Consider the following 26143-nt stretch of genomic DNA (forward strand, 5'->3'; position numbering starts at 1 on the left):
ACCTCATGATCAGAGACGGCGTAGTCAAGATCTGCTTGTCCTGCTCCCTTCCCACTGCTTAACCTTTCTAAGTCTACTTCTTCCTCAGTAAACCAATTAAATAGGGTATGATTCTATGAAGGCAAACCTACCCTTCTCTTTCAGTCCTGTGGTGTACAGCATTTTATCTTGCATGTTTGTGAGACCGTTTCTAACTCTGTCTCTCATTGCAGGTATTTCCACCCATGTGTAACTCTGCTCTATGACATCATTCACCACTTAGTGGTAGGAGTTGTCATTTAAGTACTGAATAAACAGTGTCCTCAGTATTCTCATCCATAAAAGGGCAATTCAGCCTAGTTCACTGATTCTCATGAATATCTATTAAAATTGCCAGGTCAGCTTTGATCACCTATTACCCAGGTCTAAACAAATCTTACAGCTTGAAGGCTCTAGGGCCCAGCCCAGGCCCTGTTTCTACTTCTATTAATTCTACACATGGTGCTTGGTTAGTTTACATTGTGTTTATTTCTTTCATCTTTTACTTACTACACGCCCCTTTATACTCTTTAAATTTTAGGTGGGAGCCTTGTGTATGTGTCTACAAGTGCATTTGTATATATAGCAGCACATGTAGAGGCCGGAGAACAAGCTCCACTGCCTTGTTTTATTGAGACAGTCTTCCATTGACTTGGAACTCACCAAGTAAACTAGGCTGGAGGTGCCTGTCTCTGTGTCCCTAGTTCTGGGAATATAAGCACAGGCCACCATGTTTAGCTTTATTTTAAAAAGGGGAGGGGGTGTGGTTCTGGGAATAGAACTCAAATCATCAGGCTTACAAGGGGAAGCTTCCATCAGCCCTCAGCTGTGGGTCTTGAATGTCAGCATTTAGTTGGTTGATAATCAGTGTTGTCCATCACTCCTCTCTTCTATGACTTTTGTCTTAAGTTTGATTGTTAGATTGTATGTTTCAATCTGGCTACACATTCTTTGACCCTGTTTATCTGTCATGCTAAGATAATAGCCTACACTCTAGACCGATTAACATTTGACATTAAACGTGGCTCAGCTGCTTCCCAGGATCAGCAGCTTTCCAAGACGTTGCCTACAGCTACTCTCATCTGTGTGTGACTCTGAGGGGTGGGATGCATCCAAGAGCACGGATGCTCATTTATTACACCTGGTTATCTTCTTCACATGCATTAAAGCTCGTGAGATGCTCATATTATTTGTCAGACGATCACCTTCTTGTTCAATTGGGGCAACACTCTATTTCTTCACACTTCTCTCGGTTACACCTATAATTTTCCTTTTTAACAGAAAATCTTTGATGATTTTGCTAGATCAGTTCTGTTGGTACCCGTACTTTATTAGTCTTGTTTAGGAAGACACCCCTCTTTGCTTTCATTTTGGAAGAACTCTATTTTTTAAGCAAACCTCTATAAATATTTTTAATAAAAAATAACACTGTCTTCTGAATTCTGCAGTTTTGCTGAGAAATCAGCCACAGTGATTCTGACATTTGAAAAAATGTTCTTCTTGGCACTTGGTTCCCATTCATCATCTTCTTCATGGCTATCCTAGTTGGGATTCTGGAATATTGAACTTGTGGATATATGTCTTCTATCTCATTTAGAAAGGTCTTAGCCTGTATCTTTCCATAGATTGTTTTGTTCCTATTGGTCTCTGAGGTCTTTGTGTGCATTTGCTTCATAGAGTAAACTCTTTTGTGTGTTTCATATCATTATATCTGCCTATATTTTCATCCCACCTATTTATTCACTTGGGTATGTGGGATGGTGTGAGTGTGGGTGAATATTTGCCACAGGTGCATGTGGAAGTCGTAGGACATCTGCAGGAGTCAGCTCTCTCTTTCCACAATGTAAGTTCTGGGGATTGAACCCAACTCCTCAGACTTTGTGGCAAATGTGCTTTTATCTACTAAGCCATCTCAATGGCACTATCTATATACAAATCATTGGGGTTTTTTTTCTGACCTATTTCAAATTCACAACTTTTCCCTTTGGTTCATAAGAATATTGCTATTATTCCTGTCAACCACATTACAAGTTTCTGTGGCTTTCAGCTGTAATGTTTGTGAGCCTGGTTTATTATTATTATTATTATTATTATTATTATTATTATTATTATTATTATTATGGTATACATCTATGTAGCCCAGGTTAACCTCAGTGTGTCATCTTTCTGCCTCTATTTTACAAGTACTAGGATTACATTCATGTGCCACTATACCTGGCCTCCATTTTATTTATTCCCTAAAATTTAACATTTTGTTGGATCCATTAAGTGTTTTCATAATAACTTAATTCCTTTCAGATATCTGCATGTGACTATTCTCTTGGCTGTCATTTGAGAGGTTTTTCTCAAATCTATCTGGCTGCATGCCTGTCTTGTTTTACTTTGTTTGAACTGTGAACAGCATGAAGGATACATTTTCACTTTGCTCTGAGGTTGGTGCTGTGTGACCTTATCCAGGCATATGTTTGTTTTTACATGTCTCTCCAGTATCAGGGTTAAGGATAGGGTGTCTCACTCCAAACACCTCAATTCCTATTGTAATCAAAGCTGTGGTTCAGTTGCCATGGGAACCACACTGTTTCCTGTTACCTTCCTACTAGAGAATAGCCCTAGCAGAAAAATCTCACATTTCTCTCAGTTTCTTCCCAGTGAGCCCTGAGATCTGATTGGAGGCCCTCCATCAGGTTCCTTTGCATAACTCTCCATTTAGACACTCAGTTCATACCAACAACTCTGTTTTCAAAAAATTTCTCAAGCAGGAGGATAGTCCTAAGTACAGAGCCATTACTCCACCGTACTCTCTGTCATGACTCATGGCTGTGCAAGCTATGATTGCATTCTGAAGCCATCAGATGATAGATGATATGGAATAGGATCTTTCTCCTTATTCTTGTATGAGGCTTTGTCTCCAATAAGATAATATACCATTGGCTGTCCAATCTGCCAGGGGAGGTTATCTTATCCAGGTTTAAAGACTATTTACTGGAACAGAAACTCTTCCCGCACCAAATCTGTAGACTCATGTGTGTTCAGGTCTGATGAGGAAGGATACTCCTCATGGCTGTCTAGCTTTGGAATAGCTGCATAAGCACAGTTTCCCTGGTATGTTGGACAGACAACTTCTTTTCCCTTCCTTCCCAACAGAGGCAGGGAGAATGCTTTCCACTGACACCCTCAAAAGTGATCATTGCTGACACAATCCAATTCTCCCAGAGAGTAGGAAATGGAAGTCTAGGGGAAAGATGGTTCCCAGTCTCCCAACCCTGTCCACAGCACTTCAAACAGAGATGTCCCCAAATCTCACTTTCATGATCATAGAAATCTGGCGTCAAAAGCTTCTGACATGTTCTCAAAGAAGACAATGAATAGTAACTACAAAATTCAAACCACGAGGTGAATAATCTTATCACTGCAGAAAACAATATTAATACGTAAAGCAGCAGAATCACAACTAAGATCATTTCACTGACTTAAAGAAGAAAAACATAATTTTTGCTAGTCTCATTCCATATAGAGAGGATATTAAGTATTTTAAGCCTTGACTATGAAATACAACCTTGAACAATTTTATATTCTGAGAAATTCTGTGAGTTCAAATATGATGCAGAGAGAGAGTGTTCTGCCTCACATTTCTAAAACCACATCCACACCTCCCAGGGGTCAAGGCATGCTGACCTACTATTGATCTATTCAACCTTGGAGCATTCCAAATCTGATAAAAATCACATAATTAAGTAATGAACAGCAGAATGCTGCTGAGAAGTTATTTTTAATTCAAATTCCGTGGGTTTTTTGTTTGTTTATTTGTTTGATTGTTTTTAGAATTAATCAGGTGCAAGTAGCATATCAGGTACACACCCCAGGATTACACCCTAGATTGTGTGAGAATTCCATAAGAGAAGAACACTCAGACAGAGGTTCAAACCAATGGAAAGTCTTTTGCTAACCAGTGACTACACTGTGTGTTCAGGACCCAAGTGTAATCCCGAGTCTTCCTGAGGGTGAGCTTTTAAGCACAAAACTCTATCCCAGGTTGATACACCTCAGTTAACAAGTACAGCTAGCTAGATACAAACTACAAAAGACAATTGCGTTTAGGGGCTTCCATAGAACTATGATCTTGAGGGATTAAGTTGGTTCTTTGTTCTCCTTTTTTTGGCAGGTGTTGCTGTCAATGTGCTGATTTCTAAGGCCTGAGGGGTACCTTCCATCATAGTGTCAGTTATGCTAAAGTCTGGGGCTTACTAGGGAACCTGATACATTCCCCATTGGTTCTATGAGCATGAGTCAAATTGTGGACTCATCTGGAAGTAAGGGGTTATATCGTCTCCTTAGCACTAGTAGTTTAACAGAATTTATCCTCTATTTGACACAGCTCAGTAGGCAGTTGAGTAGTCAGGGTTTTATAGTAAGAGCTAGGATCAAAAGGGTTAATGGCCCAGCCATGGCTGTAAGTAGAGTAGTTAGCCAGGGGGACCAGAAGAAGAAAGATTGGTATCAGTTGTTAGATTCTTAACATCTCCTTTCTCTCTCATGAAGGTAATTTCTGACCTTGGCCAAACTTTTTCTAATTATACCTGACTTATTGGTATAGAAGCAATCAATTTCTCCCAGTGCCATACAGACACCTCCTTGTCTCATAAAGTGGAGGTCCAATCTTCTTTGATTCTGAAGAACAACCTCAGCTAAAGACTCTAACTTGGCTTCCAGATGGAAAGCAGAATTTCCTAGATACTCTGTGTCTATTGAGTGCTGAGGTCCTTTTTTATCCCCCATAACTAGAGCTGAAATTCAGGTTCCAGTGGAGCCCATGATGCCTACCCCCACCAGCAGGAGAATGAGAATGTGGATGGCTCATAGCACACAAGGAATCCCAGAGTCTAAATTTAGGTGGGCCCTGCCATCTTCTCCATTATGGATGAATACCTGTGGTAGAACATCCACAAGGATGTAAAGAAGTAGGGCCTCTTTCAATGGAAACAATTCAGAAGATGTACCCTTGGTTAAGTCACTAGTACAACCAAGGCATGTAGTCTTGGAGGCCAACTACCATTTCTGGAATTAGCCTGCCATGTAAGGCTACAGGAATCTGCTTTCTAGGGGATATCTTGGTGACATTAAGCAGGTACTGTTCCCATGGAGATGTTCCAGGGTGAATTTAGGTTAGTCCCATTTACAGCCTATTAGTGTTGGAATTAGAGCTTATATATCATGAGTCCTAATGTCAACATGATAATGGGGTTTGGGGGCTAGGTATAGCCAGCAGTCCTGATCTATGTCTGGTTGAGAATGGTTAAGTAATTGATACACACTTTTTAGCATCCTGAACACTGAGGAACTGAGCTTCTTCTTTCTCCTGGACCTTTAATCTTTATGATTACCAAGGGAATTCCTGGGAAATTTGGCATTTGGGGGGTTTGCCACCCTCATATTATGTAGGTACCAAGATCGATAAGTTTAGGTCAATAGACCAGATGACCCCAAGTGTAGCTTTCTTTTGGATAGTAAATTTGCTGCCTGTGTCTGGATCATTTAGGTATAATCTGATTCTCCAGGTTCTACTGGTTTCACAATCATGATCTTCATCTTCTTGCTAGGCTCTAAACCTTTATGGATATGGGATTGCATGGCCAGTGCCCACTGGTAGATAATAATGGTTTCCTTTCCTGGTCTATAAGAGGATCAGTGTAGTCCTAGGAGGACTCTGTATAGCAACCCCACAGAGCCCAGTAATATTCACCTGAGTTTTGGCAACTTGGGGAGTGAGGCTCATCAGCCAGACAGGCATAGTATTGGATAGATCAGAGCTCCTTCTCTTTACTGCTGGACTCACAGCTCCAGTGGTGAGCTCCTCTGCAGGAATGAATGAACCATCCTCCAGGAGCCTCTGGGTGCAATATTCTACAGAAATCTACCTGGGAGGTGGGTTGTGTCTTAGTAGATAGACTGACTATGAGCTCCCTGGTTCAAGTCTTCGTTAATTCTCATATCCAAGGCCCTTGACGTATAGGGTTTTCCATGGGAGACAGAAAAAAGAAAAAAGACAAAATAGGACAGCCATAATTCTAGGATCTGAGTCAATCTACCTTTGAGGGTTGGAGAACCTGATGAAGACCCAGATGTCATCATCTGTAGCTTTCTGCTGGATGTAGTGTCCCCACAGGGTGATACCAGCAACCTTCACTGCTGGAGGAGTGATGAGAACCACTTGGTATGGGCCTTTTCCAGGTTTGGGGAAGGGATCCTTTTGACTCATATTAGTAGTAGTTCCACTAGGCTAGAACTCATGGTCTGGCTGAAACATGGGCAAGGGCACAGTCTCTCAAACAGTCTGATGAATAGTCCTCCGGGTCTGTTGCAGGGCCTGAAAGGATTGAGGAGGGAATGGTCAGTCATTTCTACCTTATGAACTTCTTGCTATTGGGTACATCTGGCCCGTAGGAAGGCAAAAGTAAGAGGTTAGCACAATATTCCCTGGTCCAATAGCCTGTTGCACATCACAGAGGTGAGGATGTAGAGACCAAAGTGTATCTGCACCTTGGGTAATGAAGCTAGAATTCCAGAATATTAGAGCTATGACTGACCTTGGGCAGTGTTCGTGGGAGGCCACATCTGACACTTCCATCCCTAGAACCTGTGACCTCACTGTGATCTCTCGAAATAGTCCAGCGTTTCTAGATTCATAATTAGCAATGCCATCTAGCTAAGGTGACACCTTCCACCCCAAGGTCCACAGAGACAAAATGACATTTGAACGTAGACCCAGACTTAAAGCCTGGAGGGCCAGGGAGTAGAAAGCACTGGAAGTTCTAGCTCTAAACAACCAGGCTTTGCCAGCACATCGGCTTTGACAGGTGTGACTTTTTGCAGGGCCATTGCATGGCCAATGACACACACTTCCCCTATTGCAGAAAGTAACCTGCCTGGATTCCAGATTCTGGTCCCAGGAAGAGCTTTTCTTCATGGGAGAGCTTCAGGGGTATCTGTCCTGACTTGTACTCTAGCATATCAGGTCAGAGTCTGAGAAACAGCCGGAAGAACTGCAAACAAAGCTATCGAAGGGAAAGTGAACCTGCGAGAGCTGCCGCCCACCGCCAGTTCCAACAGGTGCTCCCTGTACCATGGCGACTCAGGATTGAGGCTCAGGCTTCTGCTGGTTGCTCTAATGGTGAGGCTTTTTTTTCTGAGGGGCAAGGTATCAAAAAGAAGTAGTGTTTGGCAATTAGCTTTCAACGGTTAGGAAAAGAGTGGAGCAGGAAAACAGTGGACACCCGTGAGGCTTGTCCCAAATGTGGCATATGCTACTCTCCTGCTCTTGCAGTAGTTTTTCTAAAGTTCAGAGTGAGGGATTTACTTCAGGCAGTATTGTTAGACCACACCCCAAATGTGACTACTTTGAATCTGTTCTCCCCCCACACACCCAAAACTTAGACTATATGACAGTTGCATTCATATTTAGTTGAACAGGAGATAATTCAGGTCAGCCCTTTGATTCTAGAGATTTGACACTTATGGGAAATATAGGGCAAAGCATAAAGCCCAAATATTCCCAGGGATACATCCTGCTTGCTGTCCACCCTGTAACACATAGGGTCTTTTAGTAAAGACATATGGAAGAAGCTAGATGGCTGCAGAAGTGTAGTCACCATGCTGTCCCTAACCTCACGGGACCCATCTCTCTCCCTGCTGTCTTCTGATGAAAGATGAGGGGTAGGAAGGAGACATGACTTTGCATTTTTGAGTCTGAATAGTCTTCCCCTGGTGTTCCCACCCCTGTGGACTTGCAGCCAGCTTTCATTCTCAAAATCCCTGCTGTGCCCCTTGCAGCTGCAGCCTGTCTCTCTCTAGCCTGGCCTCAGACAAACTCTAGTTTGGAATCACTAGTGCTTCCCCTCCCCTAGAGGTCTCCTGTCCTGGGAGAGGGAGAGTCACACCTGCAGATGCTGCACTGCCACACAGCCACGAGCAAGCAGCGTTGGTCCCGTAGCTGGTGCTTCATTTGCTGCTCTGTTTGCTTAGTTAGATTAAAAACTGCCTGGCAGGAAGCTCTCCAACCTTCACTGAAGATGTGGTGCTGACATTTTTCCTGTGCCTCTGTTCCTCATGAAAACCCAATGGCATTTGCTTCACAAATTCAGAAGCTGGCTTCACTGTGTCCTCTGGCCTGGACCTTAGCCCGCTAGCAGAGGGAGCTCCTACAGGCAGGCTCCTCAAGAGCTCTGAGGTCACCCTCCCCACAATGCGTCCATAGACCATCCCGTGAACTCCCCCATCTACTCCAGTTTCTGAAAGTGACCACGGTGACCATGTTCACTGTCCAGGCACCACACAAGAGTGCCCTTGGAGCCCTGACAAAGCAACCTGCCCTCCATGTGAGTAGGGGAAAGGTAGCATCGCGTATGTGCAGAAAGGCCTGTTCGGAGGCATGATCGCTCTTTAATCACCCATTCATTTCCCTATTTACTATCAGAGCATGAGTGCTTCCTGTGTGCCAGGTCCTAGGGAGATGCCACAGGGAATAAGGGAGATGAGTTCTGAATTTCAAAGAGCTTCCTTATGGTGAGAAATATGGGGTGGGGCAAAGAAATATTTGAAAATTAAAAATTGATACTGTGAATAAAGAATAACCTCAGATCCACAGAATACCATCAAATCTAAGAGCAGAGGGAATACTCTTTAGTACATGGTTGAGCTGTCACTGTTAGAGGCAGCAGCCTGTTCAAGGGTCCTGAGGCACTCACAGAAGAGTGATGCTTGTGTGTGTGTGAGCTACACATTGCCCTAGAGTTATGCTAGGAAGAGATTCAGATACCAGGTCTATTGATGGTCTTCAGTGACTTCATTTATGATGGGTGTAGCTGCACTTGAAAGTTTAAATGGAGATATTATTAAGTATTATTTATTTGTTTATTTATTCATTAAAATAATTAAAAACCCATTACATGTTAATAGAGGCAATACATATTTATGAAAAATAGCCATGTTTTCTACAATTATCAGGGAAAGGCAGTGTTTCATGTTTCCCACTGCTTGCTCCTGATCTGCCTCACAACACAGCAAAAGTGGTTTTACTTGACACATCTGAAGACCATACTGTTAAGCAAGGGAAGACCTTGGCCACCCACAAAGGTGCAAGGCTGTCTGAAGGCCTGGAGCCACACTCCGAGAACTTCTCTAGGAGACTCTGTTCTTGCATCAGGAGAGGTAGAGGAACGTCCAGAACCGTCTGCAGTCTTGGTAGGAGCAAGGTCGCAGAAGCTTCAAGGAGCCAGGGGAAGCTGTTGGAGTTCTAAGTAGAAGATTAGCAGCAGCTCTGTGCAAACTGGCTTTGCCAAGGTCATCACTTTGCCTAGTGGAGCATACACAGAAAGCAGGAATGCTCTAGGAAAAGCAGCTTGCAAACTGCTTTCCAGAAGGCTCGGGAACAATAAGCCCAAGCCTTGGCTTGTGAACAGTACCCTGCAGTCAGGTGTAAAGGATACAGAGAGGTCAGGCATGGTAAAATCTGTCTATAATCCTAGCAGTTAGGAGGTGAGGTGGAGAAAATTATGACAGAGGAGCAAGGGTTTCCCAGGCACAGGGTTTCCATATGTTTGTTTACACGTGGTAGGATCATTGGAAACTCACACCATATATACAGCTTGACCCCCGCATCTGACCAGCCTGTAGGAAAGAAGGCAGCATTTTCTCTCAGTGTCCCTGAATCTTTTCACCCATAAATAAGTACCAGGCTCAGAGAACATTATCATCTGTGAGACAGCTCCCCATTATGGGACCACAAAAAAAACCTAGAAAACAGAACAGGGAGGGATTACACAGAAAGCAGGCTGCCTCTGACTGGGGTCTGGACTGCCCCCTGGCTGTTAGGATGGCATATGGCTCTCAGTAGATCTGGTCCAGCAATGCCACCCGGGATGATTTTCTAGGCCACTTAAATAGGTGAAGTGATTATGTGACCTGGTGATGTCTGATAATGTCCCGGTGGTGTCTCAACACAGTAAACACTGTGTGACACCTATCTCCCTGAGGGCAAATCTGTGCCCAAAACCCAAGCCCACCCAGAGACAGTTCCAGAGAGGACAGGATTGATCCCCACTCCACTGACAGTACCTTAAACTCTATCTCCAGAGCCACAACAGGGTTCATATCCACTACTGTAAACAAAGCAGTCATGAACTTGGCTTCCATCATGAGTCCTTTACTACATGAAGACCAAGTATCTATGGGGCTTCATTCAAGCACGAAGGCAGGTGCTCCGATATATGAAGGGGGCATCTATATGTGTAAATTCCTATCAGGAAACATTTTGCTTGTTTGTTTGTAGTGCTGACGCATGAACTCAGTCTTGAGCATGCTAGCCAAGCTCTCTGAACTAATCCCAAACCCTGTTTTTAAAAAGCAGGCTGTACTCCAAGATGGTTAGGGTCACATGTAAACATTATCAGATTAGTTCTCTAAAGGATATGTTAAGTTCAAATTTAATATTTCAATGTGGAAATAAGCAAATGTACTGTGTACACTATTTATTAGTATAAACAAATTATAAATAATTCATATGTATTTCTATATACATGAGGAAGAACCTGTGGGTTTTTTTTTTTTAAGTATACTCTTGGGTTTCTTATAAAGAATTAGGAATAGAATTGGGATGATAGCTCAGTGAGTATCTTGCAAGTAAAGTACTTGTCTTGCAAGTATGAGGACTTGGGTTCAGTCCCTCAGTATCCACAAAAATACCTACATGCATGCATACATACATACATACATACATACATACATACATACATACATATATACATACATACATAGGCCAGATGTGGAGGGGCACACTTGCAATGACAATTCTGGAGAGGCAGAAATAGGTGGATTCCTCCCTGTCTAACCTGTTTTATGAGTCCCAGGCCAATGAGATACTTTGCCTTGAAACAATAAGAATGGTGGCCGAGGAATAGCGGCCCAGTCTGACCTTAGCCCCCTGGCACTGAGACACAACAGGAACAGGCACAGGCATGCACACATAGCAACCAAGCACATAGTCTGCTTGTACAAATTTGGAGTATCCTTGGGGATGCTAGAACAGAAGGCTGGGTTCAAGATTAGCTGTCAATACTGTGTGAAGCAGCTCTGGCCACAGTGAGTCTGTCTGCATTGAGTTTGAAGATGAATGCAGCAAACAAGGATGTGGGACTTTCACAGTGTATTTTTAGCTAGCTTTAAGGTATACCACCCTCCCCTGCTTGCAGAATTATTTTTAATTCCCTAGAGCATGCTCCCTGCCACTCATCACCACGTTTGGGGCCTGCTCTTTTTCACTGGGGCTGCACTGCCTTCCTCTGGGTGCCGCTCATCAATGCAGAACTGATTTGGAGCTGAACTGTATAATAATAAGCCTTTCAGTGCCAGCCCCACACTTGCCTTGTAATTAAGGCCTGATGGTTGTGTTGACGGCAAATGAAAGAAAATGGCTTTGTTCTCTCTTCCCTGGCTTGATTGCGGGTTCTCTCGCTCACCTGAATTCCACCCATCCTGCATTGTGCCTGTGATTGCTGGAGGACCGTAATTGCAGTCCCAGCAGATGACATATCCAGGAGGTACAGTCTGTGCAGCTCCAGGGGGAACTGATGGAGCCGTGCCTAGTGAAACTCATCAAGGGTAGATCTAGGGAACGTCTATGTGGAACTTAAGCCGGGACCAAACATGAGTGTTCTCCTCTGACATTAGCTTTGCCCGGCAGTGCATGGCTGCAGCCTGCCTCACCTTCTGCCTACAATCCAAAAAGACAGACTGAGCACAGACACTGTTGCAAAAGTTCAGTAAGGGCAGGTGAGCCGCACCTTTGAAAGGCCTTTAGAGATGAAGAGATGGCTTAAGCATTACGAGGATTTGCTGCTCCTGCAGAGATCCTGGATTCTGTTCCCAGCACCCATGTGGCCGCTCACAATTACTCTAGTTCCTGGGGATCTGATACCCTTTTCTGGGTACCACTTATGCACACAAACAAAAATAAAACTGATGCTGGGGCAGTGCCTCCATTTTAAAGTGTTTGCCATGGAACCACAAGGACCCCAGCTCAGACATCCCCAGTACTCAGTATGGCAGCTCGCATCTGTAACCACAGTGCTCAGGAAACAGGTACAAGAGAATCCATAGGGCTCTTTGGCCAGCTAGCCTAGAAGAATCTGGTTCAATGGCAGACCTTGTCTCAAAAATGATGGTGAGGCATGAGTAAGGAAGATGCCAGATATGGATCTCTGGACTATAAGCGCACACGACTGCACACACACACACACATACACACACACACACACATTCCTCTGGCAACAACTCAAGAAGGGGATCAGAAGCAGAAAACACTACTCTGAGCTGTCCTGGCACACCTTGCTTCCTCTAGAAAGAGCATCACTAGAATGTATACACAGGTTACAGCTGTGGTCATCAGTTCTCTTTATTCATAAAGATTAAATTCAATGCCAGAGAAGACATTTGACAGCCATAGTATATAACCTGCCAGCCTCTTGAAGCTTGTCTGATGACTGATCTTGGTTATCAACCTGACCACATCTGGAAGCAAGTAAAACCCAAGAAGCTGGGCACACCTCTGGAGACATTTTCTTGACTGGATCATCAGAGGTAAGAACTCAAACACTAAATCCTAATCACTCGAGTTCAGAAGACCCACCCTAAAATTTGGGCCATACCTTCTGGTAGAAGCCCATATCAAATAGTGTAAAAGAAGAAAGCTTTTTCTCTTTGCCTACTTGCCCTCACTCTCATTGACAAGTTCATCTATTTCCCTGCTGAATTATTCCTTCACTAGTGTTAGAACCCACTTCTTTAGAACTCTAACACAGACCAAAGGCAAGTTAAGATATCCAAACTCATGGAGGAACCAACTACCTCTTCCTTCTACCTCTTCCCATTGAGAAACAGCCATTGCTTAACTAGCCCAACAACATCTGTAAACCACTCTAATAAATTCCCTTTTAATATATGTATATAGATAGATATAGTACATATTTATTTAATATGTATATATGCATTCATTCTACCAGTTCTGTTACTCTAGAGAACTCTGATCAATACAGCTAGTGTATGTGCCTTTGTTATCTGGACTTGACAGGAGATGCGCATTATCTGGAGTATATGTCTGAGAACACACGTCAAAGGGAATACCCAAAAGGAGATCAGCTTCTATAGGACACCACATGAGCCCTCCGACACTGCCAGAATCTGTCTCAGGGTAGGCTTCTCCTCACAGAAATATCGCATTTGCTCAGAGAGGCTCAACTCACACTCTTTCACTACTGCAGTGATCACTCACAGAGGAAAACAGCCAAACCTCCTTTCCTGGAGGCTGAGTCTGTGTCTGTCTGACATTCCACTCATCTGCTGAACAGCACACTCACTGGGAAGGACTATGGTGCAGAAGTGAGGGTTGGCCCATCCTGAGGCCTTGGGCATGTTCCTTATCCTCTTTCATTCTTAACATTTCTGCCATAAAAAGGAATTTTAAACCATCTGTTAATGCCCGTAATCCCATCACTTGGAATGGAGGTGGGGAGTGGAAGAATCAGGAATTTAATGTCAAAATGGCTATGTAGTAAGTCAGAGGTTATCCTAGGATGCCTTAAGGAAAAAAAACAAAAATGGAAGAAAGGAAACTTAAGTTATGGCAGAGGACAATCACTACTTCTTTATTGTTATCATAAAAGTTTTCTCAAAATATATGCATTTTTATTGAGTTTTAAAATTTTCATGAAGTGTTAACAGTAAGTATATAACAGTATAGGTTAGAACGGTCACAGGTCAGTGTGACTTCAGGGATGCATGCATTTTCACACCAAGCCCAGGCTATGGAGTACACGTTCCTGGAGCATACGCTGTGGAGAGGAAGTTGCTAGGAGGCAGTGTCCCAGGTTGTGTTCAGAGAGACTCTCTTAGAATGACCTGGAGGAATGTGTTTACTCAGACCCTTCTCAACACTCATGCCTCCCATCTTGTGTCCTCAAGACACTGAGTAGCATGGCACTTGGACTCCAGCACCTCTAGCAGTGAGCTTGAAGTCTACGGCAGACCTGCCATCCTATGAGAGGCCTCAAGAGATTACCTTTATCTTTCTAAACAGCTTAGTGGCCCAAGGCCTCATGATGATGCGCATGTTTGTAGGCTTACCCAACAAATTTCTAGAGGTTGGCAAATTTTGTAGGCTTATATTTTGTTTATCTTTGTATTATATTTACCTATATTTACAGAACAATGAAGGAAATTATTTTTTAAGTGCTTGCTTCTTCCACATCCCTCAGGAACAGTTTCTAATTATTTTAACTAAACAGTCTAACCATCTAGCACGCCCACAGCTGTAATGGCCAGGTTTTGTAAGTTGGTTTGGTAGAAACAGTATTGCTGTAGGTTGGCTTTGCATATTGAACGTTATATATTCTTTTAACTGATGTTAATAAAGAGCAGACTGAAGATCAGAACTTGTTATAAGATGGCTCCTGCTATTGACACTGATGTTAATTTATAATCTGGCAACATTTTAGAATTCAAATTTAAGAGCTTGTTTATCAGATCACTTCATAGCACGCTTGTAAATATAGAGTTTTTTAATTCTGTGATGCTTTGCAAAAATAGCACAAAAAATGAACATGTTGTGAAGGCAGGAAATAACCCAGGGATCTTTATTTTGTAGGCTAAAGGGGATTGCATGAGGCCTTGATGCACCAGCGGGATAAAAACTTATGCTGACAAATTGGGATTCACTGGGTCATAACTGCAGATCCTGTCTGTCAGGCTCCAGCCTTTCTGGATGGATGTGCTCACAAACCTGACTAGCAGAGATGATGAATAATGTGACCAAGCTCTGTATTCACTAATGAGGAATGAGGGTTGTCATGAAGAGTAGGTGCAATCCACCTCACAGTTGGGTACCAACCCAGAGAACTGGTTGTCTGCATATGGTGCAGTTTATCTGAGTCATATCATATTGAGTAGCATTGCTAGAAGGCAAGAGAGCATGCACCCTTGGGGCTAGAATACTTGATGAACTCAACATGTGAAGAAAGTTATATTCAGTCTGTTGCTATTTGCTGTTCATATTAGAGGGTAGAAGTAGGAACACGTGTAGCATTGCATGTGCATGCTTGTGTATGTGGATACCAGGAGTTAACCTTGGATGTTATTCTGCCTTGTATTTTGAGACAGTCTCTTACTCACTAGGATGTTCTGTGAGCTGCTGGGGTCATTCCATCTCTAGCCCCCAGAAGCTACAAGTACATGCTTCCAGAGCCTGACATTTTCACATGGGTTCCAGGGATCAAGCTCTGGTCCTCATGCATACACAGCACCTTGCCCACTGAACCCTCTCTGTAGATCCACTGTTCACACTGTTCAAGGCTTTTTCCTTTCCTAAACCATCAGCCTGGGCCTCCCCACCCTGGACCAAACCTCTGCCTCCAGAATGAATTGCATATTCCCTCAGGCTTACAGTCCAGTACACCAAGCTACTTATGACTTCCTCTCTCAAGATATTTTCTGATGGTATGGCCCATCAGAGTTCTATCTCCTGATTATTTGCAAACCTTTACAGCTCTAGGGACAATCAGTTCATCTCTAGGTGAGCATGGCATTAAGCATGGCTCTGCCATGGTATTTCCAACTAAGAATATGATGGCCTCCGTCAGTCTCTCCTCAGTTATAGTTGAGCCTACAGGGTACTAGGCTGTACATTCTAGATCCTGTCATTCTCTCAGGCAGGTCAGTGTAGCTCACTTCCCTGCTCTTCCATTATGCTTCGTTAGTGAGTCAGTAGTTACCCAAATATAGTTCTTTCCCAGAGACCCAAAGGGAAATAGCCAAGTGGAAGGCAGAGTATGTCTCTTAGATTCTGTTTCCAACTCTCCCTGAATCCACTGAGTGATCTCTCTGGTTTCCTTCCTTATTAAAAGAATTTAGGAAGATAGGGAGGGAGGGAAGGAGGGAGGGAGGGAGGGAGGGAGGGAGGGAGGGGGAGAGAGGAAGGGAGGGAGGGAATGAATCAACAACTACCCCACAATAATTTAACTATCCACTATCCACTTTATGATGACTCTACATTCTGGCTCTTCCATGATTGATTATACTTTAAGAACCATAAGAAGCTAAATTCTTTAAAGCAATACTGAAATGAATAACTCTGGTTTTGGTCTTAATAGTTGATATATACTGGCTTAACATTCTAAAGATCTGCCCCTCCTCAAGTTCCTCAAGGCAGATCCTACAGGTGGGGAAACCACTTCTCTTGGGCCAGAGTTCCCAAAGGATAAATAGAGCTAAGCCTAGGGACACAGTGATTTCTTGCCTCCAAACTTGCACACAATTCTGGAGCCAATGGTAGGGTGGAAACATGGCCACTCTCTGCTAGGAAGCTTTCAGTCCGTATTAGCTCTGTAATGTCAAACAGATCACCTTCCTGGAAATCAGCTCCTCTAAAAGACAAAGCTAGTTGAAATTTCCTTGCCCTGTGCTCAGGATTATTTTGAGGATCAGATAATGGAATTAACTTGGAAACCCCATCTTTGAAAGTTCTTTATCACAGGGGAAGGAGTGTGCTGGAAAAGCAGGCACAGCTGTGCAGAGGAATCTCATTGTCCCACGTACACCCTTCTGCAACTTGTTTGTAAGAACAGTGGCTGCAACTGTAGTTAATCAGTAAGCTCTGTCTGGCCCAAGGCCCTGTCTCCACACAGCAGGGCATGTCTGCAGCAAGAGTCATTCATGAACTCAGCCCCCCCTTGTTTCTACTTGTGGTCAGCTTTCATTTAAGTTGAATTAATAGCATATATAAGTCACACTCTGCAATCACAGACCACAACAATTTGTCTAGATTTTAAGAAATGTTGCTATTGCAAATGACCTGTTTGTCCAGCAACTCTTTGCAGGAATGTTGGAATCTGGTGGGTAATTAATGAGACCATCCTGGATCTTGCTATAGCCCAGAAACAACAGTTGAACATGCTCCTATGTGCATACCTACCTACACTCATGCACACAGCTTTCTCTGTGTACTTGAGGTGTTTTCAAATACATACACTAACAACTAGGATATCATACTTGATACTGATAGTCCTGGGTTCCATCTTTGTCTTTGGCAATAGCCATTAGATATTTGGATTTTTCCAATTGATTATTAAATATTTTCAAGTGTATATGTATCCTAAGTGCTATGCTGGATGCCATAAAGAATTCACAGAGTCTATTTTATTGCTTTCTAATTGATATTTGTTACAGAATCCTTCTTCTCTAATTCCTGGTGATCCCTATCTCCTAAAAGCTCAGCATCTTTGATAGTGACAGCAGAAGTGGGGCATAAGAGAGAAAGTAGCTGAAACCCTTCTGCACACAGAACTCAATGTATGAGGGACTGGCCAGAAGATGGCCGTCCTGCTGGACACTAATCTTAAGAGTATCTGATTAAAGGAATGTTGGGATATGACATGAAGGATTACAACAGTGTTTTGAAATTCATATAGAGTCATGGCTGGGGTTGGAGGTGGACAGCCCAGACACAAAGATCTATTATACTCTCAAGGTATGCTGGCACAGTGGTCAGCAGCCTGTATATAAAGATTTATCCCCTCTATACTTATACAACCAGACACCATAAGATGGGATGAACAAAACCCAGTATAGTCCTCTTTAGCTACTATTATCTTTACCTTTCAAATTCTGCATGAAGAGTTATTATGTTCTTGAGTGTGTCCATTGCTAGCACAGTGTCTTAGAGATAAATCCTTACTCTCCATGGACGGTCTCCATGAGACCATAAACAGCCAAATGTTCTCCCATTGCTGCAGCACCCAGAAAAGAAGATGGGGATATTCCCTATAACTAATTCTTAGCTATAATTATCTATGTTTTTAATTGCCTGTATCATTTTGTTCAATCTGGAAGAATACACTATAATGCACTAGTAGAGCTTCATTGTGCTTTCCTTGGAGAGATGTTTCCTGATGTGTATATAACAGTAGGTCCTAGGACTAATCTTAAACTATACCTTGTGCCAGTGAATGGTTTAAATGTCATGCAATTATTACAACTTTAGAAGTGTACATTTTAAACCTAAGTTCATCTATCATTCTTCACTTAATCTTAGCCAAAAGGCTGAGAAGTGATCATCTATCATTCTTTACAGCAATCAAAATGTATACTTTTGAAACTAGTAATGGATATATGATATCATCATTTTAGTCTGTGACATAAATGCACATGAATTTGCTCTCATAATGAAGTTTTAGACAGAGTATCTTCAGGGAAAGGTAGGAATGCTCTCCTATCCCATAATCTCACTCGTCTTTCTGAGCATGACTTCTGTTGGCCAAGGGTTTATATGCACCCTCATTGCCACTCTGTGCATGTGTGTTTTACTCATGGAAGCACAAGGTAGAGCGCTGGGCTTTGGTTTGTGTTCTGTGTCTCAACAGTGTTGGACTATGTCCTGTATGGCATCAGTCTTGTCATCTTGTTTGCCGTGTACAAAGATCAATTCTAGATTCATGTTTTAGCTAGAATCATTGAATCAATTCATTTCACCCAAGATTTTTGATTATATGCAATACTGTAATGACTATTTAACATGCATTTATGCACACGTGTGACTAAAACATATTTGGTAGACACCAGGAACTAAAATTGTTAAATCAGCATATGCATATTCAAAATTAGCACACACGCTGCCAAATTCCTGACAAGGGTGTTCCATGTAGATCCACTTCAACCTGCTTGGGAGTTCACTTCCCTTGCTTCCACCATACCCAACAGTCAGGATAAAGCCTTTCCTAGGCACTAAGTCAGAGTCCTGGTGGCTCTGGCCATACCACTGTGGGTTCAGGAGGCCTTTTATGCATCAGGATTGAGACGGAGACTGTGAATTCAGGTCTGAACTGAAGGACACATCTTTTTTTTTTTTTTAAAGCTTGTTATACATTAGAAGTTATACACAGGACGTCTTTGTCTATTGATACCTCCACACTGTAAAATTTGAGCATTGGTGTCCTTCATGTTATCAGCTAGAACCAGGATCCCTCATGAAATCAAGGTTTCATTATCAGCACCAATCCTACCCAAGGTTGAGGGAGATTCTTGCGATATGCTAAATTTGCTCAACTTGACATAATCTAGAATTGGCTTTGAAGAAAGCCCAGGTAAGGAATCATGCAGATTAGGTTGTCCTGTGCGCATGTTTGTAAGAGATTTTCCTAATTGGATTAACTGAGTTAGAAAGACCTACCTAGAGTTGTAGGCAGCAACATTTCATGTACTGTCACCGGTAGAGCTTATGGTACCTCGGAGAATAGAGCTGATAAATGAGTCAGAATAAAGTCTCATGTAATAGCCAACTTTATTCAGAGCCCCAGACAATTTATACTTGGAGGGTTAAGAGCAATCACACAAGTGCTTATGAGTTCAAACTGTATATAATTACAAGGACAAACCACATGTGGCAAAACATGTTTTTCCATAGAGGCATATAAAAGATAGTTTAAACAGTTAATTGAATAAAAATAGCAAGCAATAATGAATTGAATAATCTGAAATAAACTCGTTCTTATCCAATACTTGGGAGAAGCTTGTAAACACGTTCCAAGGATAATTCTGTTTAGAAGAAACTGAGGTTACAAGACCCTTGTCTTCTTGTTGTTTGTTTGTTGTTTTGTTTTGTTGTTGTTGTTTTGGTTTTCTTTTTCTTTCTTTCTTTCTTTCTTTTTTTTTTTTTTGGAATGTTCTTATCATCACTCTAAATTACTCTCACACAACGGAATTCCTAGACCCTGGAACAGTGTTCTAACAACTGACTGAATCCTAGCATGAACAAAGACAAAGTGAAGTGAGGACAGACAGGCATGTTGAGCTCATTCTCTCTACCCTCAAGCAAGGATGTGACTCACTGCTTCAAGCCCCTGCCACTGTGAACTCCGTGCTACGATGTTCTTCAGCAGGGAGTGTGAGCTCAACTAAACCTTTTCTACCCCTAAGTTGTTTTTGTCCAGTATTTTGTTAACAGGGTCAAGAACAAAACTTGAGCAATGTGATGGGAAAATCTGCACATGACAAGGAGATCTGGACTCTCAGAACTGCCCAGATGCATACCAACACACAAAATATTGGAGTCCATGATCAAATCTGTAATTGATTTGGACTCTAATCACATACAAAAGGGTGTGTGGCATTTAAACATGGGAAGAAAAGGTTTGCTGTCACTCTCCCTTTTCTGATGTCCTGTTGTCTCTTTAAGATGTCGTCACATATTCTGTTGTAATGTGCCTTCCTGGCTTATTATAGTCTTTATTTTCTCTAAAGGTTCCTTCCTTTCTCTTTTGAAAATCTGGAAGTGGACATACTTTGAATTTCATAGACGTAAGAAATTGAATTATCATCTCACAAGCTGTTCTGAAACAGAGTGTACGTAAGCATGGGAGTGGGGCTTCTAACATATGGCTAGCTTGGCATGAAGGGAAACACAACCCTATTCCAGCAGGGAAGATGGTGGACCTGAGAGTTCCCATGAATTATTAGCATAGGTCCTTCGTTGCACCCCAGAATGTGGTCCTTCCATCAGTAGAAGCACAGGGAGAGGAGACAGAGATGTGTATGCAAGTCATAGGGATGTTCATTCCCACAGGCAGCTGGGACGCATTGCTTCCTCGCCACCATCTGGACTCCAGACGTGACCACTAAACTATAAGGAAGTCCTGTTGGAAATTGCCTTTCAGGTCCAGATGGTGCTGAGACACCAGTCTAGGAAAGCAAACCATGCTTAGGACAGGGTCTTTGGGCTATGTCTCATGAGGTCTCATTATTAACTCCACCTCAGCCCACCCAGGTGTTTACTCTTCCCTCTGCTGTGCGAGGACTGGCAGGCAGTTGTCAGGATCGTATTGTTCAGCATTGCAAGCCTGAGGAAGACATACTGTCAAAACATGTCCCTCGTGTTTTAGCCTAGGCTCATACAGAACTCTGAAAAAGGAAATTTTTTGCTTTTTCTTATTAATTTATTCTTTCATATATTACATTCTGACCACAGTCTCTCCTCCCTCCTCTCCTCCCAGCTCCTCCCCCCCCCAGCTCTCTTCCCATCCCCTCCCCCTCCATTTATCCTCAGAAAAGGGAGGGCCTCCCAGGGATATCAACCAAACATAGCATATCAAGTTACAATAAGACTAGGCACCTCCTCTCATATCAAGGCTGCATGAGGCAGCCCAGTAGGAGGACAAGGGTTCAAAAAGCAGGCAAAAGAGTTAGAAACAGCCCCTGCTCCCTGCATCAGGAGTCCCACCAAACGACCAACCTGCATAACTCTAGCATATATGCAGAAGGCCTAAGTTAGGGCCATGCAGGCTCCCCAATTGTTGGTTCAATCTCAATGAGCCCCTTTGAGTGCAGGTGTGTTGATTCTGTGGGCAGATTTTATGGTGTCCTTGACCCTTCTGGCTCCTACAGTCAAGGAAAAAAAAAAGCTAAAATCATTTCCACTGAAATGGAAGTGGAGCTGTGATGGTAGCCCACATGCACTTCCTCACTGATGTGTTTTAGTCGGCTGGACGCGTCTGCAAGTATCACCAGGCCCAGACAGTTCCACGTGCAAGAGGTTTAATTGAGAGGGACTAGGTGGATAGTGGCGCAGAAAGAGAAAGGAGAGAGAGAGAGAGAGAAATGGAGGAATTGTCCCATATATACAGGTTGTGACATAGTAGTCCCAGGTAAAGGTGGGAGTTGAACCCAATGGATTCTGGGAATATGGTGGCCGTTGCCCTGGCAACAGGTTTGTGGACCCGCCCATATATCTGCCACAGGTTCTGGATGCTAACACTCACAACTGAAGCTTCAGACGAGTCAGGCCTGCAGGGCTGAAGGTGTACAAAGTCAAGTGCTGGCCCCAGGAGCTGAGACCATGCAGGGAACACCTCCCCGGCCTGAAACTGGGAGAGCCTTATCATTCCTGTCTTTAGCCTGGCCCCTTTAGAAGCATGGTGAGGCAGAAAGCATTCTAGAGCTTCAACCAGTGCTCAGGGCATCAAATGTGCCCAAGTCAACTAAACAGAAAGAAATGCCTCCAATCAGCCACTCAGCTTCCTGTAGAAAAGCCATTTGTACCAAGTACAGCACGGGGCATTGGGAATTCTTTGAAAAAGTCCAGGGCGCTTTAGTGGTAGTTTTATGTCAACATGATAGTTAACATCAGCGAGAAAAGAGCTTCCATTGAGAAAATGCCTCCATGTAAGATCCTGCTATAGGCAAGCAGGTAGAGAATTTTCTTGATTTGTGATTTATGGAAAAGAGCCCAGCTCATTATGTGCTGTGCCATTTCTAGACAAGTGGTCCTAGGTTCTGTAAGAAAGCAGAATGAGCAAGCCATGAGGAGAAAGCCAGTAAGTAACACCCCATGCATGGCCTCTGCATCAGCTCCTGCCTCCAGGTTCTTGTCCTGCTTGAGTTTCTGTTCTGACTTCCTTTTATGATGAACAGTGATATGAAAACAAACTTAATGAATCCTTTCTTCCCCAAGTTGCTTTGGTCATGGTGTTTCACCACACCAATAGTAAACCTAACTAACAGGTGCTAAAGGATCAATTTTAAATTTATCCCAGCAACATGAGTGTTGAGTAGAGAGGGTAAACATCAATGGTTATGTTGTTCAGAATGCTTCCTACCACTGCTGAATGCATAGATACACACACACATACACACACACACATATACATATATATGTATATATCTCTGTGTATGTGTGTATATATGTTGTATATATATATATACCTATATCATATATATATATGCAATAGTATACATGTAGCTGTGTATGGGGTCAGCCAGGTCCTGTGACCCCATAACATCTGTGAAAAGAACAGTGCTACCACTTAAAAATCAGGGACCTCAAATTTGCATGCTCATTGCTTCTCCATAATATGCCCTTGAAAGCAGGTACCAATTGCACAGAAGTTAAAAGAAGCCAGCTTGCAGCGATACCCCTTCAGCTGCTGAGAGCCAGCTGCAGGAATAAGGAAGTTCTGTATTCTGACCCCTCTTGTCTTACAAGTCTGAGGCTTTGGATTCCGAGCTGCAGTAATCAGTGTCCAAGGATGGAAAAGGTATTAATCTGGAGGAATACTCAAGTAGCTAGCTCCTAGAAGGGAGAACTGACTGGTAGCAGTTAGGACATATGCCACTGTCATGTAAACGTTACATGAGCAAATGTACTATAGATAAAGAAGCAGTCATTGTTAAGGAAACATTGTATGTACCTGTAATGCATCTGTGTGCATATGTGTGTATGTGTATACATATATATGAGTGTGTGCAGTACTATATATATATATATATATATATATTCACATATATATATGTGAATGCATGTGTAATACGTGGTGAGTGCATGCTTATGTGGGAATGAATGTGCATGTGTGTATATAGTTGCACATGTGAGCATGAATGTGCATATGTGTGTGAATTGTGCACATGTGTGTCCATACTCAAGCATACATGCATTTGAGCATAGATACAGATATGTGTGTATGGGTGTTTATATATATATATATATATATATATATATATATATGTGTGTGTGTGTGTGTGTGTGTGTGTGTGTGTGTGTGTGTGTATGCAGTAGTATGCATGTAGCTGTGTATACATGAGTATGTAGGTATGTATATGTATGAAAGAACATGTGCTTGATTGGGCATATGTAAGCATTTGTGCTTGTGTGCATGCATGAGAGTGTTAGGTACTATAGATTAGAGAAATCCACACTCAAGTACTAAACCTGTAATACGTTTAAGAATGTCACAGGATCTGGCAGATGAATAGTTCTAGACTTAGAAGCAGAATACCAACACCATTTATTATTCCAGTTTTCAGTCTGATTTGGTTGGTGGGGAACCGGAAGTTTTCTAAGCTCCCGGTTATATTTCCAGAGTGCTCTGTCCTTTGCCTGTTTGTTTACTGTGCTCTCATTAGGGAAAGCAGGAGAATCTGCTCTAGCAGTGCTTTGCAGACCATGTGTATTATGTAGGAGACTATGTAGGAGACGGGTGTGTTGGCCTCTCAGTCCCCTGGCTGAGCACTCTGAATGCTGACTTATCTCCAGGTAGCCTGTGAGAAGTGGAGCGTAGTGTCTTTTAGAGGATTTATGGTAACGCTGCTGTGTGTGCCTGATGTAAACTGGAGAGCCCTGAGGGTCTCTTCATTCCCTGCCACACTTCACTGCCACCCATTAACACCTCGGCTGTTATTGCCATAGACTGGATTTAATGAGGCCTCTGAATTGGAGCTTAGCATCAGAAACAATGGCTTCAACAGCCAGGCTCTCTAGCTCTCTCCATCCCAGTCTACAGCTTTCTCTCACTTCCTAAATGCATTCTTTCTTTGATGGTATCCTTTGAAATAATTTAGGTATTTAAAAATCAGAACCATGACAATATTGCATAAAGTTAATAAAATATATTCTAAATTTCTACTTGCGAAGATAATTTCTTTTGTTTGTTATGTTAAAGATGAAGCAGGGTGACATGTGGAAGACTCCTGGGCATTGCTAAACTGTATTTTGTATGAGCAAAAAACCCAGTTTCTAAGAAATTAACATATAAAATATTTCGCACCTACTGCATGGCTTCCTGATTTCATCAAAGTAGTGAGGAAGATAATAATTGTATAGACTGCCTGGAGTTGATCAATCTAAGTATTATTATTATGTGCGTGCACTTAGTTTTAGCTTCAAACAGGGCATGCATTTAAAATTGGCAAATAATTCAGATTTCAAAGTGAATTAACTAAATTTTTGTTTATGTGTTTGTTTGGTTTGATTTAGTTTGGGTTTTGGAGACAGGGTTTCTCTAAGTAGTCCAGGCTAGCCTGGAACTCACTCTGTAGACCAGGCTGGCCTTAAACTGAGAGATCTGCCTACCTCTGTCTCCTGAGTTCTTAGATTAAAGGTGTGGGCCACCACAACCTGGCAACTAAATTGTTTTTTACATACATTTACTTATTTATTTATTTATTTATTTGTGGGAGGCACACTACCACCTAGAAAGTAAATTGTTTTTCATGTTTATTTATTTATGTGTGTGTATTATGGGGGCAAGGGGTGTGGCCACAAAGTACATGTAGAGGTTACAGAAAACTTGTAGAAGTCAGTTCTCTCTTGGGTCTCTAACTATGGTCATCAGGCTTGATGGTGAGTGCCTTTTACACACTGAGCCATGAAATCAAGAATTCTGGGCAACATGTGGATGCCTGTCTTTAAACACAGTTGTTTTAATTGTCAGTGCACAGGTCAGCCTGCCTTTGCCTTCTGTCACTAACTGTGTCCTTATTGTTCTGTCCCTTAGGAAAAGAACACTAGGAGGAATTGGTGAGAATACCCAGCTAGCATCTCCAAGCCCTGTGGTGGGAGCCAGCAGTGTTGTCCCAAAGGGAACACAGAGAGTGAACTCAGGTACTAAGTCCCTTCCTATTTGATGCTGTGGGTCGCCCCTCAAAGTATGTGGGGGCAAAAATGACACCATCCATCTCCCCACAAACCACTTCATAGTTACAGAGTATCTGCTGTTTAATTGCATGGTGCTCTATTGTTCTTGATTCTGGTTACACATGGGTGACATGATGGGGACACATAGTACCCTGTAGGTTCTGTGACTCACTATCGGGCCACAATTGTGAGAGAATGGGACTGTGTTTCTTTTAAAATCATAATGTGTTCTGCATCCATGTTCTACACTCAAAGCAGAAGAGGCCATATTTTGAGTTCACAAGTTCTGGTCTAGAGAGTCAGGTCTGGTGGTATGGCCTTGGAGAATACCACTAGGGGATTGCTGCCAGGTGTCAGGGCCAGAGTACTGGGTGACAATAACATGACCCAGACCTCAGAACAAGCCAAAGCTCAAGCTGTGGGTGTGTGCAGTGGCCTGCCTTCGAAGTCTCTGCTACTGTCCTCCTGAGCGCATGAAGCTATCTCACAAAAAGGGAAAGGCTAGTAAAATGTCAGTTGTTTGGGATTCTCTGTGTGGGAAACTCTGGTCTGAATGTTCAGGTTCACAGTGCAATAGTAATTTGTTTGTCTGCCAACAACCCCATTTGCCTGTCTGGTAATGGA

At 42.7% G+C, this 26143-nt stretch overlaps 1 protein-coding gene across 15 annotated transcripts in view; it reads left to right on the plus strand.

The window, feature by feature from the left end:
• Myt1l (myelin transcription factor 1 like) overlaps positions 1 to 26143 on the plus strand; it is a 393932-nt gene that overhangs the window by 90652 nt on the left and 277137 nt on the right. For all 15 annotated transcript variants that reach the window (XM_031355923.1, XM_031355921.1, XM_031355929.1 and 12 more), the window contains exon 3: positions 25380 to 25486. The gene's annotated coding sequence lies outside the window, so the exon portion shown is untranslated. The remainder of the gene's footprint in view (positions 1 to 25379; positions 25487 to 26143) is intronic.

This window comes from Mastomys coucha, unplaced genomic scaffold, assembly GCF_008632895.1.
Source record: "Mastomys coucha isolate ucsf_1 unplaced genomic scaffold, UCSF_Mcou_1 pScaffold6, whole genome shotgun sequence".
Classification (NCBI taxonomy): Eukaryota; Metazoa; Chordata; class Mammalia; order Rodentia; family Muridae; genus Mastomys; species Mastomys coucha.